Genomic DNA, 14749 nt, shown 5'->3' on the forward strand with positions numbered 1-14749 from the left:
GTTTATTTTACAGTTCTAGGAGGAAATCGCTGCCAGTGAGCTTCCCCACTGTCTGCAATTTGGGGGGCATGTCATAAACAGATAGCTAAGGGTTAATGTTCTTTTACCTGGAAAGGAGTAACCTGAAACACCTGACCAGAGGACCAATCAGGAAACAAGACTTTTTCAAATCTGGGTGGAGGGAAGTTTGTGTCTGAGTTTCTTTGTTTTTTGTCTTGTGTCTGTCCCTCTCGGCTATGGGAAGGATTTTTCTATCTCCTGCTTTCTAATCTTCTGTTTCAAAGTTGTAAGTACAAAGATAGGTTTGGTTTTTTTTGTATTTACATGTGTGTAGTTGCTGGAGTGCTTTGAATTGTATTCTTTTTGAATAAGGCTGTTTATTCAATATTCTTTTAAGCAATTGACACTGTATTTGTCACCTTAATACAGAGAGACCATTTTTATGTATTTTTCTTTCTTTTTACATAAAGCTTTCTTTTTAAGACCTGTTAGAGTTTTTCTTTAGTGGGGAACTCCAGGGAATTGAGTCTGTGCTCACCAGGGAATTGGTGGGAGGAAGAAGTCAGGGGGAAATCTGTGTGTGTTAGATTTACTAGCCTGACTTTGCATACCCTCTGGATGAAGAGGGAAGTGCTTGTGTTTCCAGGACTGGAAATAGGAGAGGGTGGAGTCCCTCTGTTTAGATTCACGGAGCTTGCTTCTGTGTATCTCTCCAGGAACCCAGGGAGGGAACACCTGGAGGGAGGAAGGGAAATGGTTTATTCCCCTTTGTTGTGAGACTCAAGGAATTTGGGTCTTGGGGTCCCCAGGGAAGGTTTTTGGGGGGACCAGAATGCCCCAAAACACTCTAATTTTTTGGGTGGTGGCAGCTTTACCAGGTCCAAGCTGGTAACTAAGCTTGGAGGTTTTCATGCTAACACCCATATTTTGGACGCTAAGGTCCAAATCTGGGAATTATGTTATGACATCTGTAATTTATATTATGCTGCTAAGAAGAAATATGCAACATATTCAGTGCAATATTTGCCTAATTTTGAGTCAGAGCTTCTTTCTCCAGGATGTTATTCTGTACATAATTTTTACTATTAGCCAAACATATCAAAGCTGACTACTCACTTTTTAGCTCTATTTAGACACTGGTGGAAATTTTAAGACACCTTTTAATTGTGTATTTTAAGTTTGCATCTACTTTGGTAGTTGCGGAAAAAGTCATAAATGAAGTCACAAAACATTTTCTTTTGTTTCCTGCTTGTTTGAGCCTGTCACATGTATGTAGAAAAGTTAAAATAAGTCATTTTTGATTATCTTCCATGAGTTGAGACTATACGCCTCATGTTCTTTGGATTATCGTTACCAATTTTACTGGGAAAACACAGACGTCCTCAGAAAATTAGCGTGAAGTGAATATACCATTCCTGGAATCATGCCATGGAGTCTGGAATATATTATGCCTGGAATCCTTGCTCCCTCTTCCCTTCCTAGGCCTACCTCCTCTAGATCCATGTTGGCATGGAGCACTAGAATGTGCGGAGCGGGGAGGGAACTGTTGGGTTGAGGAAAGAAAAGATTTGAACATTGTATGAAAGTGGCATGCCCCGTCTTCTATGTATCCCCAGTCCAGATGTGCTAGTTTGAGCTCTCCTATGCTTTTTCAAAGCAGGAGCATTTGTGCTGTAGCCCTCCACAGAATACTAGACAGGACTAGCTAGCATATTACAGCCCCAAATGGCGTGGGGAAGAGACAATGTTGAGGTGAAGTCTAATGAATAGTGGATGTAGTGGATGTAGAATCATAATTTAGGTGTGCCTCAGATCACACTCCTCTCATGCTCACCCTGCACCACTTTGCCCTAAGACATCATGATATCTAATGGTCCACATGGCTGGCTCTGCTTACTATCCCTGACCCCATCCCCAATTCACTTAGAACAGTAAGTGCAGTGTTTGACTTCAGTTTCTTGGTTCTCAATACATAAAGACAAATATTTCTTTAGACAAATATTCTGGGCACAGAACAACTGTAATTAAGTATGAGAGGCTATTAAAGGCTATTTAAGAGTGAAGGTAAGAGGAAAAAGGGATCATTTCCTATCAGCAGTAATAAAGGAAATTATAGTCTCAGACACTGAGGAAAAGTGAAGCATAAAACCCAAAAAGTTAGAATTTAAATTGAAAATATTTTCCTTCTGATTTGACTTTTATTGTGAGAGTAAAATGAAAGTACAAACATACATGCTTTATACACATTGACAATACTAAAGGCAAAACAAAAAATTCTATTAAAATATAAAGGGGGACAAAGCAGTTACGACATATACTATATTTTAGTTTTATTACTGTCTCTTTGGTCAGTTGCAGAGAAAAACAGTTATGAAAATTTTCAGTATTGTGGATTGTATTAAAACAAATGCAAGAACATTTATATTTGTTCTGTGATTAGTTTGCCTAATAAGTAAATTTCTATAGCACATTTCATTTAAGGACCTCAAAGTGCTTTACAGATGTTAATTAAGCCTCACAACAGCTCTATCTATATCACTTCATTAATTATCTTGATTATGCACTGGATAGTGGTTTGTAGTGAGACCGACAAGAAGAACAAGAAAATGTTCTTGACATACAACCAGGCAAAAGGTGGTTTCTCTCTTTTTGAGACTGGCAGGCACCAGTGTCCCTTTAAAAAGAAACCTATGTCAATGCACTGACCTCTCAAAGGCTGAGTTGGGTGAGTGAACTACTTTTCCAAGTCCAAAATAAACTGCACCAGTACTTTTCAGTCATAAGAATCTGGCAGAAAGAGTGTTGCCCTCATGTCTTCATTCAACAACAGAAACCAAAGAAATGTGCTGAGATAATTCTGACATTCTGAAGGGTACGACTCCCTTATAATACACAGACACCTGACTTTATATCACAGGCTGTGAAATTCTAGACAGTCCAAACATCAGCTTTATGAACTGAAAAATATTTAGTTCATAGATATAAAGGTCAGAAGGGACCATTAGATGATCTAGTCTGACTTCCTAAATAACACAGACCATAGAATTTCATCCTTTATTGTGTCAATAACTTGTGTTTGACTAAAGCATTAACTTTCTGAAAGTCATCCAGTCTTGATTTGAAGACTTTGAAAGATGGAAAATTCACTACATATAATGGTAATTTGTTCCAATAGTTCATCACCAGCACTATTAAAAAATGTGTGCTTTGGCTGTGACCTGTGGCTTCCACTTGATCTATACAATACCGTATCTGAACTCCTGTATAGAACTAAGGAATTTTATCAAGCCATCCTTGGGGAAGCAATAGCTGTAGCTTGTAGAGTGAAAAGTGTGTGACCAGCATTTCCAAGCTGAACAAAACAAAACAAAAGTATATTATAATGCCACTTCTTAAAACCAAGGCACAATAAGATGAAATGACTTGCCCAAGGTCATATAGGCAGAATCAGGAATAGATCTCAGGAATCCTGATTCTAGTCCTCTTTCTGCTCTAAGTAATAGTTAACACAGCACAACAGTCTGCACCATGCACCAGCCTATAACATAAAAGTATCTTGCTGAATTCCCATATTGGTAGTATTATCTTCGTTGCAATAACTATAGAAACTTTTGCTGTGGTCAGCTTAGCTTTCTCAGATTCTAAGGATTCCTAAATCCTGTAGTATAAAAATGTTGTGATAATCACTAGCGAAATTGATTTCCAGAATTATATTTAACATACTTATATCATCCTAGAACTGATATCCCCCTCAGAGGTCAAACAAAGCAGGGAAAACAATAATATTTCTAAACCCTATAATACCAACAAGTATTATTCTTATTTAAGCTGTTTAGCTTATTAATTATTATTATTATTATCCATTCTTTAGCTAGTGACAGAGAAGAGATTTTTTTACATTCTCAATATCCATGTCTGTGTTTTGGGATATGGCACATTTGGAACTGCCCTAAATGATGACATGCAATTAAATGCTGTGATGCCAGTTTTATTCTTTTGGGTTAACTGACACCTATAAAGATAGTAAAAATAATATTGATTCAGGCACTTTAATCTACCATAATATAGCTTGCTCATCTGTCAAGAGAGCAAGGAGTCACAGGGCAAAGTTAAGATATTAGGCTGAATATGGTGTTGAAGGAAAAACAATTTCCTATTCATGCAATATGCTCAGAAATAATCATCCAAGGGAAATGATGAGACACTTAAAACAAGATGGCCAAAACACTGAAAATGTACTCTAGGACAATCTGAGTTGGCAGAGGATGGACTAATTTAGGGCTCGACTGAGTCTTTACTGAAAACCCTGAGTAAGGGCTAACGTGCAATTGTGTCATCCCTAGGAAATCTCTTGGAGAAATTGTAACGCTCTAATCTCTTCCTTTTGCTCCTGGAGAAAAGGAAGTAATTTTCTGCAGCCATACAGAGGGTGCAACTAACATCTCTCCTTGTGTTTGCTCATCTGATTGGCTAGCCAGAACTTTGGGGAGTCAAAGCCAAGACTACACCCACTTCTGCCCACTTGCTTGAACAGCCCTACAGATGCTGCTGTTCACCCAGACCAAGACTTGGCTGGTCTTCTGCCCATTTTCTTCTCTGTGTGGCCAGTATGACTCAGTGACAACCAAGCTGTGACTTCCATCATGAACTTCCATGATAATAGTAATAGGTTTAAGCTGCAAAAGGGCAAATGTTGTTGATACATTTGGGGAAGTGTTATGACTATACTGAATAAGGTAAGACAACCAATGGAAAAAGTCTCCAAGCATATTTGGATTTGTCATCACTGGACATGTACAAAGCGAGACTAAATGCTGTTTATTAGAGATGATTTAAAGATAAAACAAATTAATGTTGCTTAAAGAAGGGATATGAATAAGATGGTCTGTTACTGTCATTTTCTGTTCAGTCCTAAGACAAATAGTCTACATATGTATTAATTACAAGGATTTACATAACAAATAATACAACCACCTGGTAAACATGGGCAGAGAGCCTTGGTGTTTGGTGGATAAGTTAAAGGAAGAATACTCACAGATTTTGGATGCTTGTCTTATATATTCAGTCTTTTTGAATCTGCAAAATAGAATGGAACTATTATGAGACTAGGTTCTATTGACAAATTTGTGGTAGTGACTCACTGCTTCCAGCTTGGCTAGAAACAGTGAAAATAGCCTCTCCTGAAGCAGCAAAGAATCCTGTGGCACCTTATAGACTAACAGACGTTTTGGAGCATGAGCTTTCGTGGGTGAATACCCACTTCCTCAGATGCATGAGGATGACATGCATCTGAGGAAGTGGGTATTCACCCACGAAAGCTCATGCTCCAAAACGTCTGTTAGTCTATAAGGTGCCACAGGATTCTTTGCTGCTTTTACAGATCCAGACTAACACGGCTACCCTCTGATACTCTCCTGAAGCAGTTCATCACTTTGACTATGGTCCTATATAAATAATAAACAACCACATACAGATTACCATGAAAATAAAAACGCAAAAACTAAACAAAGCCAGAGGGTTTTTTGAACCTCCATATAAAATTCTAGTTCATTCTTATTTTTAATCAGAACTGGTTCATCCATCCTGTGTAGTAAGTGTATATTCAGACTGCTAGTTAATTCTGTGATACTTCAAGTGGAAGACAGAAATAAACAGATTGTGCCCTTTATGTCCATGATCCATAAGTTTTGTTTATATGGTGAATACCATTTAACTACAGTTATATGTCACACATACAACTTCTAACAAACATCTCCCTAATGACTACAGTATGTGAAGTATTTAAAATTGGACTGTGATATTTGAAAGACGACTTTATACAAGCAGTCCAACACACAGCTCTGCTAGAAATTATTGCTTTTCATAATTCTTCAGATCCTGCTCCTGATCAAAAAAATGTTATGGCATTTCACCAGTTCCTATACTTCACAGTAACTAAGGGTGACAAAATAATTTGCATGGGTGTTTTAGCTTACATTTTCATGACAGCACTTTGATGAATTGATTGATTGTGTTTCAAAGAATCATTAGTGATTAGAAGACATCTTAATGTTTGACTATGAACCCATCACTGACCAGAGATTCATGTGGACAGTACATTTGAGGTAATAACAAAAGAGAATGTGGAAAATGGTTACTCTCCTATGTGTTTTATCATGTGATTTAATTATGACAATTCTGTCTAACATGAGTTTAGCTTAACTTGTGCCAAAAACCTTAAGTTAAACTTAGCATTAAATGTTTAGGCAGGAAATATAGTGAAAGCAAATTAAACTACACATCTCTCTCTCTCTCTCTTTTTTTTTTATAAACTAGTGGAGAACTTTTTAAAAAAGATTTTACATAGTGAGCAATCTCACCACTGGCTTCACTTTTTCCCACTGAAGTCAATGGGGAAAAAAATCCATTTATGTCCATGGGTGCAGAAGTAGGTCAAAGTGCCCAACGGTTTTGAATAATCCACTCTTAGTATTAGAATTGAGGTTCACCCAAGCCAAGAAGTTATTGTCATTGTCTTCCTTGTAACCATGAGTGTCTTGTGGCTGTGCAGGTTTGGTGCAGAGATCTGACTCCAACAGCCTGCCAGCAGGTCACAAGCTTCACTCTGTTACTCCTTGCAGGATAATCTTAGTATCTTCCCAGACTTGAATTCACCCCCAAATATTGCAAAGACCAGTGCCTCTCAGAGAGAAAGCATTAGGTTCACTGTCTTTGCAGAGACAGTGAAACACTCTGAGCTGTGAGCTCCTGTAGAGACCAATGTGCTATGACTGCAGAACACTTCAGAGAGACATTGACTGGCTTTGGCAATTTTCACTTTGCCATACACACAGCCTGTCTGTTTCCCTAAATACAAGCAAAGTGAGGCTTACCAAAGCTAGTAAGTTTCACATGGAAGATCATTTGCTGTGCTGCAGGAGAGGGAGATGGAAATTGGATAAGGTAGTGAGTTGCATGAATTGGTGGGCAATATGAGGAGACTTGTAAAGTTGTGGAAAAATGGTCTCTGATGTGAGACAGTCTCTCTTCAGGCAGGATGCTTGACAAGGATGTTTACAGATTCTCCACTAAGGTTTAAAGCTACACCACCCTCCATCTCTCCTTTCTCCCACTCTCTGCCTTTGAAAATTATTATCTATACACTAACTCTATAGGGATGTCTTATAAATGACAGAGAAAAATATCCTGTTCCAACAAGTCAGATCATAATTATTTTCAAGCTCCCAAAAGTGTGCTAGGTGCCTGAGATGACAATGCTTTGGTTTCATTCCAAATGCCAGTTTGCATATTGCAGCTGTTCTACCACCTCCTGGGTTGGGAATTGCTTGAATCCAATGTATATATATAAACAAAATCACAACAACAAAAAACCTTGATATTCTGCATGAGCCATCACATTCAGGCTTGCTGTGAAAAGCAACCTGATAGAGTCTGCAGCAGTAAACATATGCTTCTAAGTAGAGATCAGAACTGAATTAAAATTTTCAAAAGTGTCTAGAAATAATTTTGTTAAAAGCACTCAAAAAGTCAGGATGTAAAAATGGTGTAAAATATAGATGTAGACAAAGGAGGAATTACAAAGAGTCTAAAAGAAAAAAAGAAAGATGTCACAGAATGCTGCCATATTGCATTAGGAATACGATGACATTATTGATGTATTTTTATGATGGTGCTTTAATTGACTTGATATCTAATAGATCTTGACAAAATATAGCTTTTCTTAATTACCATACTTCACTCACGATTGTTTTAGAAGTATTCATCACAGCCATTTTTTTAAGATGAGGGGGCTCAACTCTTTAAAGTACATTTTAATATGCTTTGATTTAAATTCCAGTTGTAAATTTAGGATTAAAATAAGCTTGTTATTGATCATTTATTTCAAGTGTAATTACAGTCAGAAAAATGAGTGTAAAAGGGATACTGTGGGCTTCATATTTAGTCTCATCTAGTCAGTTTAGGTATTTATACTCTACACATCCCTGTAGTATCTTTATCATAGTACCTGAGTGCTTTAGCTATGATTTATGATAACATATTCACACTCCAGTATTTCATCTCAAATTTGTTAATTTTACAGATTTCAATTTTGCAAGCCAAATTATGACTTTTCTAACATCCGGCACTGCAAACTCAATCTTGGATCAGAAAAATCAAGTTGTACTCTTCCTACCTCTTAGGTTATCACTTTCAACAATGACTGCAATATGAACACATCTGACAATTATATTTGGGATACACAATTCAGAACATAATCCAATTCCCTCTTCCATGGGCCTAGTATTCTGTGTTCGAGGAATGTTATGGTGCAGGAAATTTAGACCCATTTGGAATCCTTTTGTCTTTGTGATCTTTTTCAGTCAAGCTTTTAGCCTAGATTTGGCAGTGAGGCTGTTCTAATCTGACTTGTGGATGATCTCTTCCTTATAAAGTGCAAAGATCTACACTGTTACTTTTAGATCTCTCAGCAGCCCTTAGTACCCTTGACCATGAGGTTTGTTAGAATTCTATTCACTCCATAGCTGGGACAGATATCAATCATGAGTAGCTCCATTTTTTTCTTTTCTGTGATGTTTCAGAGGTGATTTGAAGACATTATTCCTTTGCCCCGAGGATCTCATGTGTGGTGTGAGTCATGACAAGTCTGCTCAATACATGGATGAGATAGTAAGGAAGACACAGTGAGACAGTCTCAACTATATGGTTCACGGATGAAAAGACACTCTGTTTCATTTTCAACATCTTGAGGTCATGATTAAAGGGATTTCATCTCCATTATGAAGAGGTTAGTCCATGTTATTGGACATCCAACTGCTCCTGAAGTTATAAGTGCCTTATAGCCTACAGGTATAGGTTTTTGCTAGGTAAGGCATGGACATCAGTTAAGTCAGAAAAGCAAAAGGCCTCAGGCCTGTAACACAAAAGCTTAGTTAAACAAGAAATAAGTCTCTAACGCCTTAGCATGTAGAGTTAACCAGGAGTAACGCTGGATCATTTAGATCATCATTTGGATCATCAATATTAGTTAGGAATATTGATATATATGCTTATAAGCTTGAGGTAAATGGGCTAGTAACCTATGGGAAAAAGGCACATCACTCTTAGTGGGGTGAGGAAATACAAATAAGGAAAAGGGGAGAAACCCCTACTGAATATGCATTAGGCATAGTGGCATCAGCATAACACATTATAAAAGTTGTAAAAGCCTGTGCGTCCTGGGAGATGCAACTCCAGGGAGATGCCAGGAAGATGCCACTGGTAACAATGATGACGGTGAGGATAACTAACACTTCAGGTCCTTTTGCGCAGGGTGGTGTCAGTATATGGATGCTCAGACGCTCATTTTATTATCTTCATCTATCTTTCTGGGTTCGAATGTTTGTAACTTTGCTAATTGGTCAATACAGCTATTACAAAATATAAAATATTTTTCCTCAGCGTGGGTGTTGCAATCGGGCATGTCAAGGTTCCCAACTAAACTTTAATTTTAATAGCTCTGGCCCTGATCTTGGGACAAGAACCTTCTAAACCTCAGAGTATGAATTCGGAGTTCTTGAGTAATTGATATAATACACAATCAATAGATCAGGCTTCATAATCCAAAAGCACCTTTTTCCAGCAGTATGTGGCTGGATATCTGAGACATTTCCCTTGGATCCAGACCTTGCCTATGTGATGTATATCATATTGCAATCTCATTTAGAAGACAGTAAGTGCTAGGTGGAGCGGTACTTGACAACCAACCACAAGCTACATATGGTAAAGAATGTGATTGACTTTCTAGAAGGTTGTATTATTCCCAATTAAACTATTATACCAATTTTAACAATTGTGTTGCCACCTCTTTACTTTTGGTTGCAATTCAATGTGTTGATTTTCACCAATAATACCTTAAATTATTTGAAACAACAACTGAGGTCAACTGTGTGGCTTGATTTAACAGATTTACTTATCTGAGTGCAGGGGTTGTGTGTTCCCAGTAGAGGACACTTTACACTTGAATTCATTTCTCCACTAGTCCAGCTAAGCCAGAATTTGTTTGATCTTCCCTCCCACCCCTAGGCTTTTGGCAATGGGTAGGGTAGGTACATATTACAGATGTACATTATGTATGGGAGTACTAAAGGCAGAGTAATATGTTGATGTGTCAGAAATTATGGAAGGAGTATGTCATGGGCTGGACTGAATGAGAAACAGAAGAAGAGGAGAGAGGGTCAGGGAGATCAGAATTAGAAAGGGTCTGGTAAGTGCAGTTGGATATATCATAGGCAGTGCAGGTAATGACACTTGGAGTTATAGTTACCTGACACTTTCCATTATAAGACCTTATATTCAGTTGCTTGTAACAGCCAAATTTAAAACTAGTTGGGCTGGCATTTTCCATGCTGAGTGGCTCTACCTTTGGCTGAATTGTTTTGGAAAGTTTCAGTTCATGTTGTTTTGCCCATGTTAAAAAAATTCTTTCTACTGCTACACTGAGAATCCTCAGGGCTTTGGAGCATGTGTAATGCTGACAGACCCTGGTTGTGGTGGGGAGAATCGAACCAGGGATCTCTGGAGCTTAGTGCATGACCCTCTACTGCATGAACTAAAAAACAACTGTCTGTTAGCTAAGGCTATAGAACAGACTCATTTAACTCTCTCTAAGTGGTCTTGGTGCCACTTGATAGGACAGAAGGGGTGTGGGTTACACATAATCTTGAAATATAGCAGGAGGCTCACTTTAGTGTCAGGGTACGTCTACACTACGGGATTATTCCGATTTACATAAACCGGTTTTGTAAAACAGATTGTATAAAGTCGAGTGCACGCGGCCACAATAGGCACATTAATTCGGCAGTGTGCGTCCATGGTCTGAGGCTAGCGTCGATTTCTGGAGCATTGCACTGTGGGTAGCTATCCTGTAGCTATCCCATAGTTCCTGCAATCTCCCCTGCCCCTTGGAATTCTGGGTTGAGATCCCAGTGCCTGATGAGGCAAAAATCATTGTCGCAGGTGGTTCTGGGTACCGCCTCCCCCCTCCCTCCCTTAAAGCAGCAGACAACCATTTCGCGCCTTTTTTCCTGGGTAAACTGGGCAGACGCCATACCATAGCAAGCATGGACTCTGCTCAGATCAATACCGCAATTGTGGACATTGTAAACACCTCGCACATTCTCGTGCCATCTATGGTGATCCGGGACCTGCAAAGCCAGGCGAGAAGGAGGAGGCAGCTAAGGCAGCATGGCGACGAGAGTGATGAGGACATGGACACAGAATTCTCTCAAACCGTGGGCCCCTGCACTTTGGAGATCCTGCTGGTAATGGGGCAGGTTCTAGCTATTGAACGCTGATTTTGGTCCCAGGAAACAAGCACAAACTGGTGGGACCGCATAGTTTTGCAGGTGTGGGACGATTCGCAGTGGCTGCGAAACTTTCGCATGTGTAAGGGCACTTTCATGGAACTTTGTGACTTGCTTTCCCCTGCCCTAAAATGCCATAATACCAAGATGAGAGCAGCCCTCACAGTTGAGAAACGAGTGGCAATAGCCCTCTGGAAGCTTGCAACGCCAGACAGCTACCAGTCAGTTGGGAATCAATTTGGAGTGGGAAAATCTACTGTGGGGGCTGCTGTGATGCAAGTAGCCAAAGCAATCATTAAGCTGCTGTTACAAAAGGTTGTGACTCTGGGAAACGTGCAGATCATAGTGGATGGCTTTGCAGCAATGGGATTCCCTAACTGCGGTGGGGCGATAGATGGAACCCATATCCCTATCTTGGCACCAGAGCACCCAGTACTTAAACCGCAAGGGGTACTTTTCAATGGTGCTGCAAGCACTGGTGGATCACAAGGGACGTTTCACCAACATCCACGTGGGATGGCCAGGAAGGGTTCATGACGCTCTCGTCTTCAGGAACACTACTCTGTTTAAATGGCTGCAGCAAAGGAATTACTTCCCAGACCAGAAAATAACAGTTGGGGATGTTGAAATGCCTGTAGTTATCCTGGGGGACCCAGCCTACCCCTTGATGCCATGGCTCATGAAGCCATACACAGGCAGCCTGGACAGTAGTCAGGAGCTGTTCAACTACAGGCTGAGCAACTGCAGAATGGTGGTAGAATGTGCATTTGGCCGTTTAAAGGTGCACTGGCTCACATTACTGACTCGCTCAGACCTCAGCCAAACCAGTGTCCCCTTTGTTATTGCTGCTTGCTGTGTGCTCCACAATCTGTGTGAGAGTAAGGGGGAGACCTTTATGGCAGGGTGTGAGGCTGAGGCAAATCACCTGGCCGCTGATTACGCACAGCCAGACACCAGGGCGATTAAAAGAGCACACCAGGATGCGGTGCGCAGCAGAGAAGCTTTGAAAACGAGTTTCATCATGGGCCAGGGTATGGTGTAACTGTTGTGTTTGTTTCCCCTTGATGAACCCCGGGCCTTGATTGACTCATTCCCTGTAAGCAACCCACCTTCCCCCTTCAATTACAGCTTGCTTAAGGAAATAAAGTCACTATCATTTAAAAATCATGTATTCTTTATTAAAAAGTCATTATAAAAAGAGGGAGAGAAATGACAAGGTATCCCGGGTGTGGTTTGGGAGGAGGATAGGAAGGAAGGAAAAGGCTACTAAAAACATTTCAATGTAATGACAGCTTTTTGGTTGGGCTGTCCATGGGAGTGGAGTGGGCGGGTGCACGAAGCCTTCCCCCACGCATTCTTACACGTCTGGGTGAGGAAGATATGGAACATGGTGAGTGGTGAGGGTGGTTACACAGGGGCTGCAGCGGCACTCTGTGACCCTGCTGCTCTTCCTGAAGCTCCACCAAACGTCGGAGGATATCAGTTTGATCATGCAGCAGCCCCAGCGTTGCATCCAGCCACCGCATATCTTCCTGCCTACATCTCTGATCTTCCTGGCGCCACCTCTCATCTCGAGCATCCCTCCTGTCCTCACGTTCACTGGCATCTTTCCTGTAATTTGATATCACGTCCTTCCACTCATTCAAATGAGCTCTTTCATTGCGGATCACTTCCATGATTTCCAAGAACATTTCATCTCGCGTCTTCTTTTTCCTCCGCCTTACCTGAGACAGCCTTTGGGATGGAGTAGGGAGACTTGAAAAATGTGCAGCTGCAGGAGGGAGGGAAAAAAGGGAGAGAAGTATTTAAAAAGATACATTTTACAGAACAATGGTTATACTCTTTCACAGTGAACAACACTATTCACCTTACATAGCACATGTGATTTCACTACAAGGTCGCATTTTGCATCTTAATATTGAGTGCCTGCCCCTCTAGTGTTACAGATCTCATAGATGCCAGCCCGGGCATCAGAATTCAGCTTGCATGCGGCCATGGTAAGCCATTGTCTTTCGGCTTCTGCAGCCTTCATATACACAGTGCCCTCCTTTCCCAAAAAACAAGCAAATCCCATTCAGTGATGATTCTTTCCTGTTAACATGCAGCAGCAGAAGCCACCCCCGCCTCCAATTCTGTGGGATGATCGCTTTACCCCTCCCCCCACCACATGGGTGGTATCATGAAAGATCACTGCTAATCACCCCCCTTCCCCCCGCCACCATGTGGCTGGTAGCAGGGAAGATCCCTGATAGCCAAACGCGAAAAAGCTAAGCGCTATTTCCCTCCCCCTGCTTGGCTACATGCAAGGAAGGTTTTCTTTTAAGCAACAGTCAAACAGCCCAGTAGGAATGGCCATCTCTGTCTCCTTACTTAAATTCCTGAATTTCAACCAGGTTACCATGAATGATATCATTCTCCTGAGGATAACACAGTGAGATAAAGAACAGATGTTTCTTGAAATCAATCAGGTTCTTAGAAAGAAAAGCTTTTAATAAAAGAAAGAAAAAAAGTAAAAATTGTCTCTGTAAAATCAAGATGGAAAATGTTACAGGGTCTTTCAGCTTATAGACACTAGAAAGAATCCTCCCCCCAGCACAAATACAAGTTGCAGCAAACAGAGATACAATCCTTCCAGCAAAATACACATTTGCAAATAAAGAAAACAATCAAAAGACTAAACCTCCTTTCTAACTGGTACTTACTAAATTGAACAGAAGAGGCTGTATATAGTCTGGTCTCTCTTAGATCCAAGAGAGAACAACAAACAAACAAACATCCCAAAACAAAGACTTCTCTCCACTGAGATTTGAAAGTATCTTGTCTCCGGATTGGTCCTCTGGTCAGGTGTTCCAGGTTTACTAAGCTAGTTAACCCTTTACAGGTAAAAGAGACATTAACCCTTAACCATCTGTTTATGACAGGCCTCACCAGTGCCAAAGCGAGGGGAATAATCCCTCTATCTGCTGGTAATGCTCCTATTAATACAACCCTGTAGCAGGGCAGTAACCCTGCTCCTGCCCTGAAGGGCATAAAACAGCCCTGGGAGTGGGCTGTGGCAGGGAACCAGTAAGAATAGGCTGATTGGGGGAAGTAGCTACAGGTGGGGCCATGCCCCAATCAGGCCAGAGCTGGCTCTTTAAAATGGCTACTAGGCAGGAGCTAAGGCAGTTGCTCTCCAGCTGTGAAAAGAGATGGGTCTGGCTGCTTGGGAGTGCAGCAGGGTACCTAGAGTGGAGCAGGGCTGGGGAAAGGCCAGAGGAGCTGGGGAGGTCCAGGCTGGAAAATCCACAGGCTTCAGGCCTTGGTAAAGGCCAGAAAGGGTACTGGGGTTGCAGAGGTGCAACCCAGAGTAGGCAAAGGCAGCAGGTCCAAACCCCTGTTGCCACTGATGAGTGGCATATACTGCA

The sequence above is a fragment of the Gopherus flavomarginatus genome, chromosome 5 (genome assembly GCF_025201925.1).
Source record: "Gopherus flavomarginatus isolate rGopFla2 chromosome 5, rGopFla2.mat.asm, whole genome shotgun sequence".
Taxonomy (NCBI): domain Eukaryota; kingdom Metazoa; phylum Chordata; order Testudines; family Testudinidae; genus Gopherus; species Gopherus flavomarginatus.